Below are 6,129 nucleotides of genomic sequence, written 5' to 3' on the forward strand. Positions count from 1 at the left end.
CAGGTCCATGTTAAACTGGCGGTGACCATGTTAAAACAGGAAGTGACCATATTAAAACAGGAAGTGACCATGTTAAAACATGCAGTGACCATGTTAAAAAGGGTGGTGACCATGTTAAAACAGGAGGTGACCATGTTAAACAGGTGGTGATCATGTTAAACCAGGTCCATGTTAAAAACACAGGTCCATGTTAAAACAGGTGGTGACCATGTTAAACAGATCCATGTTAAAGCAGGCGGTGACAAATATTAAAACAGGAAGTGACCATGTTAAAACAGGTGGTGACCATGTTAAAAGAGGTCCATGTTAACAGGTCCATGTTAAAAACAGGTCCATGTTAAAACAGGTGGTGACCATGTTAAAACAGGAGGTGACCATGTTAAACAGGTGGTGATCATGTTAAAACAGGTGGTGACCATGTTAAAACAGGTGGTGACCATGTTAAAACAGGTGGTGACCAAGCTAAAACAGGTCCATGTTAAAACAGGTCCATGTTAAAACAGGAGGTGACCATGTTAAACAGGTGGTGATCATGTTAAACAGGTGGTGACAATGTTAAAACAGGTGCTGACCATGTAAACAGGTCCATGTTAAACAGGCGGTGACCATGTTAAAACAGGAAGTGACCATATTAAAACAGGAAGTGACCATGTTAAAACATGCAGTGACCATGTTAAAACAGATGGTGACCATGTTAAAACAGATCCATGTTAAAGCAGGCAGTGACAAATATTAAAACAGGTGGTGACCATGTTAAAACAGGTGGTGACCATGTTAAAACAGGTGGTGACCATGTTTAAACAGGTGTTGAACATGTTAAAACAGGTGTTGACAATGTTAAAACAGGTGGTGACCATGTTAAAACAATTGGTGACCATATTAAAACAGGAAGTGACCATGTTAAAACATGCAGTGACCATGTTAAAAGGGTGGTGACCATGTTAAAACAGGAGGTGACCATGTTAAACAGGTGGTGATCATGTTAAACCAGGTCCATGTTAAAACAGGTCCATGTTAAAACAGGTGGTGACCATGTTAAAACAGATCCATGTTAAAGCAGGCAGTGACAAATATTAAAACAGGAAGTGACCATGTTAAAACAGGTGGTGACCATGTTAAAAGAGGGTCCATGTTAACAGGTCCATGTTAAAACAGGTCCATGTTAAAACAGGTGGTGACCATGTTAAAGAAAGATGTTAAACAGGTGGTGACCATGTTAAAACAGGTGGTGACCATGTTAAAACTGGTGGTGACCATGTTAAAACAGGTGGTGACCATGTTAAAACAGGAGGTGACCATGTTAAACAGGAAGATGTTAAACAGGTATTTACCCTGTTAAAACAGGTGCTGACCATGTAAAAAAGGAAGATGTTAAACAGGTGGTGACCATGTTAAAACAGGTGGTGACCATGTTAAAACTGGTGGTGACCATGTTAAAACTGGTGGTGACCATGTTAAAACAGGTGGTGACCATGTTAAAACAGGAGGTGACCATGTTAAACAGGAAGATGTTAAACAGGTATTTACCCTGTTAAACAGGTGCTGACCATGTAAAACAGGTCCATGTTAAACTGGCGGTGACCATGTTAAAACAGGAAGTGACCATATTAAAACGGAAGTGACCATGTTAAAACATGCAGTGACCATGTTAAAAGGGTGGTGACCATGTTAAAACAGGAGGTGACCATGTTAAACAGGTGGTGATCATGTTAAACCAGGTCCATGTTAAAACAGGTCCATGTTAAAACAGGTGGTGACCATGTTAAAACAGATCCATGTTAAAGCAGGCAGTGACAAATATTAAAACAGGAAGTGACCATGTTAAAATTAGGTGGTGACCATGTTAAAAGAGGTCCATGTTAACAGGTCCATGTTAAAACAGGTCCATGTTAAAACAGGTGGTGACCATTTAAAACAGGAGGTGACCATGTTAAACAGGTGGTGATCATGTTAAAACAGGTGGTGACCATGTTAAAACAGGTGGTGACCATGTTAAAACAGGTGGTGACCATGTTAAAACAGGTGGTGACCAAGCTAAAACAGGGTCCATGTTAAAACAGGTCCATGTTAAAACAGGAGGTGACCATGTTAAACAGGTGGTGATCATGTTAAAACAGGTGGTGACAATGTTAAACCAGGTGCTGACCATGTAAACAGGTCCATGTTAAACGAAGCGGTGACCATGTTAAAACAGGAAGTGACCATATTAAAACAGGAAGTGACCATGTTAAAACATGCAGTGACCATGTTAAAACAGATGGTGACCATGTTAAAACAGATCCATGTTAAAGCAGGCAGTGACAAATATTAAAACAGGTGGTGACCATGTTAAACAGGTGGTGACCATGTTAAAACAGGTGGTGACCATGTTTAAACAGGTGTTGAACATGTTAAAACAGGTGTTGACAATGTTAAAGCAGGTGGTGACCATGTTAAAACAGGTGGTGACCATGTAAAAACAGGTGTGACCATGTTAAAACAGGTCCATGTTAAAACAGGTGGTGACCATGTTAAAACAGGTGGTGACCATGTTAAACAGGTGGTGACCATGTAAAAACAGGTGGTGACCATGTTAAAACAGGTGGTGACCATGTAAAAACAGGTGGTGACCATGTTAAAACAGATCCATGTTAAAGCAGGCAGTGACAAATATTAAACAGGTGGTGACCATGTTAAAACAGGTGGTGACCATGTTAAAACAGGTGGTGACCATGTTTAAACAGGTGTTGAACATGTTAAAACAGGTGTTGACAATGTTAAAACAGGTGGTGACCATGTTAAAACAGGTGGTGACCAAGCTAAAACAGGTCCATGTTAAAACAGGTTGACGACCATGTTAAAGCAGGTGGTGACCATGTTAAAGAAGGCGGTGACCATGTGAAAACTGGTGGTGACCATGTTAAAACAGGTCCATGTTAAAACAGGTGGTGACCATGTTAAAACAGGTAGTGACCATGTTAAAACAGGTGGTGACCATGTAAAAACAGGTGGTGACCATGTTAAAACAGGTCCATGTTTAAACCGATTCATGTTAAAACAGGTGGTGACCATGTAAAACAGGTCCATGCAAAAACAGGTGGTGACCATGTTAAAACAGGTGGTGACCATGTTAAAATAGGTGGTGACCATGTTAAAACAGGTGGTGACCATGTTAAACAGGTCCATGTTAAAACAGGTGGTGACCATGTAAAAACAGGAAGATGTTAAACAGGTGGTGACCATGTTAAAAATAGGTGGTGACCATGTTAACTGGTGGTGACACTGTTAAAACAGGTGGTGAACATGTTAAAACAGGTGGCGACCATGTTAAAACAGGTGGTGACCATGTTAAAACAGGTGGTGACCATGTTAAACCAGGTGGTGACCATGTTAAACAGGTGGTGACCATGTTAAACAGGTGGTGACCATGTTAAAACAGGGTGGTGACCATGTTAAAACAGGTGGTGACAATGTTAAACAGGTGGTGACCATGTTAAAACAGGAGGTGACTATGTTTAAACAGGTGTTGAACATGTTAAAACGCGTGTGAACATGTTAAAACAGGGTGTGACCAAGCTAAAACAGGTCCATGTTAAAACAGATCCATGTTAAAGCAGGCAGTGACCATATTAAAACAGGAAGTAAGTGACCATGTTAAAACAGGTGGTGACCATGTTAAAACAGGTGGTGACCATGAAACAGGTCCATGTTAAAATAGGCGATGACCATGTTAAAACAGGCGGTGACCATGTTAAAAAACAGGCGGTGACCATGTTAAAACAGGCGGTGACCACGTGAAACAGGTGGTGACCATGTTAAAACAGGTGGTGACCATGTTAAAACAGGTGGTGACCATGTTAAAACAGGTCCATGTTAAAACAGGTCCATGTTAAAACAGGTCCATGTTAAGACAGGTGATGACCATGTTAAAACAGGTGGTGACCATGTTAAAACAGGAGGTGACCATGTTAAAACAGGTGGTGACCATGTTAAACAGGTGGTGACCATGTAAAACAGGTGGTGACCATGTTAAAACAGGTGGTGACCATGTTAAAACAGGTGGTGACCATGTTAAAACAGGTGGTGACCATGTTAAAACAGGTCCATGTTAAAGGTGGTGACCATGTTAAACAGGTGATGACCATGTTAAAACAGGTGGTGACCATGTGACCATGTTAAACAGGTGGTGACCATGTTAAAACAGGAGGTGACCATGTTAAAACAGGTGGTGACCATGTTAAACAGGTGGTGATCATGTTAAAACAGGTCCATGTTAAAACAGGTGCTGACCATGTTAAAACAGGTGGTGACCATGTTAAAACAGATCCATGTTAAAGCAGGCAGTAACCATATTAAAACAGGAAGTGACCATGTTAAAACATGTGGTGACCATGTTAAACAGGTGGTGACCATGTTTAAAACAGGTGTTGAACATGTTAAAACAGGTGTTCACCATGTTAAAACAGGTGACCATGTTAAAACAGGTGGTGACCAAACTAAACAGGTCCATGTTAAATAGGCGATGACCATGTTAAAACAGGTGGTGACCATGTTAAAATGGTCCATGTTAAAACAGGTGGTGTCCATGTTAAAACAGGAGGTGACCATGTTAAAACAGGTGGTGTCCATGTTAAAACAGGAGGTGACCATGAAACAGGAAGATGTTAAACAGGTGGTGACCATGTTAAAATAGGTGCTGACCATGTTAAACTTGTGGTGACACTGTTAAAACAGGTGGTGAACATGTTTCCATGTTAAAAAGGTGTTGACCATGCAAAACAGGTGGTGACCATGTTAAAACAGGTGGTGACCATGTTAAAACAGGTCCATGTTAAACAGGTGGTGACCATGTTGTAATAGGTGGAGACCATGTTAAAACAGGTGGTGACCATGTTAAAAGGTGGTGTCCATGTTAAAATATGTGGTGACCATGTAAAACAGGAAGATATTAAACAGGTGGTGACCATGTTAAACAGGGTGGTGACCATGTTAAAACAGGTGTGGTGACCATGTTAAAACAGGTCCATGTTAAACAGGTGGTGACCATGTTAAAATAGGTGGTGACCATGTTAAAACAGGTGGTGACCATGTTAAACAGGTGGTGACCCTGTTAAAACAGGTGGTGAACATGTTAAAACACGGTCCATGGTGACCATGTTAAAAGAGGTGTTGACCATGTAAAACAGGTGGTGACCATGTTAAACAGGTGGTGTCCATGTTAAACAGGAGGTGACCATGTTAAACAGGTGGTGACCATGTTAAACAGGTGGTGACCATGTTAAAACAGGTGGTGACCATGTTAAACAGGTGGTGACCATGTAAACAGGTGGTGACCAAACAGGTGGTGACCATGTTAAAACAGGTGGTGACCATGTTAAAACAGGTGGTGACCATGTTAAAACAGGTGGTGACCATGTTAAACAGGAGGTGACCATGTTAAACAGGTGGTGACCATGTGAAAACTGGTGATGACCATGTTAAAACAGGGTGGTGACCATGTTAAAACAGGTCCATGTTAAAACATGCGGTGCCCATGTTAAAACACGTGCCCATGTTGGTGACCATGTTAAAACAGGTTGTGACCATGTTAAACACGGTGACCATGTTAAAACAGGACCGTTAAACAGGTGCTGACCATGTTAAAACAGGTGCTGACCATGTTAAAACAGGCGGTGACCATGTTAAAACAGTGTGACCATGTTAAACAGGCGGTGACCATGTTAAAACAGGTGGTGACCATGTTAAAACAGGTGCTGACCATGTTAAAACAGGTGCTGACCATGTTAAAACAGGTGCTGACCATGTTAAAACAGGCGGTGACCATGTTAAAACAGATCCATGTTAAAGCAGGTCCATGTTAAAAAACAGGCTGTGCCCATGTTAAAACAGGCGGTGACCATGTTACAACAGGTGGTGACCATGTTAAAACAGGTGACCATGTTAAAACAGGTGCTGACCATGTTAAAACAGGTGCTGACCATGTTAAAACAGGTGGTGACCATGTTAAAACAGGCGGTGACCATGTTAAAACAGGCTTTGACCATGTTAAAACAGGTGGTGACCATGTTAAAACAGGCGGTGACCATGTTAAAACAGGTGGTGACCATGTTAAAACAGGTGCTGACCATGTTAAAACAGGTGCTGACCATG

Source organism: Oncorhynchus masou, unplaced genomic scaffold (genome assembly GCF_036934945.1).
Source record: "Oncorhynchus masou masou isolate Uvic2021 unplaced genomic scaffold, UVic_Omas_1.1 unplaced_scaffold_1023, whole genome shotgun sequence".
NCBI lineage: Eukaryota > Metazoa > Chordata > Actinopteri > Salmoniformes > Salmonidae > Oncorhynchus > Oncorhynchus masou.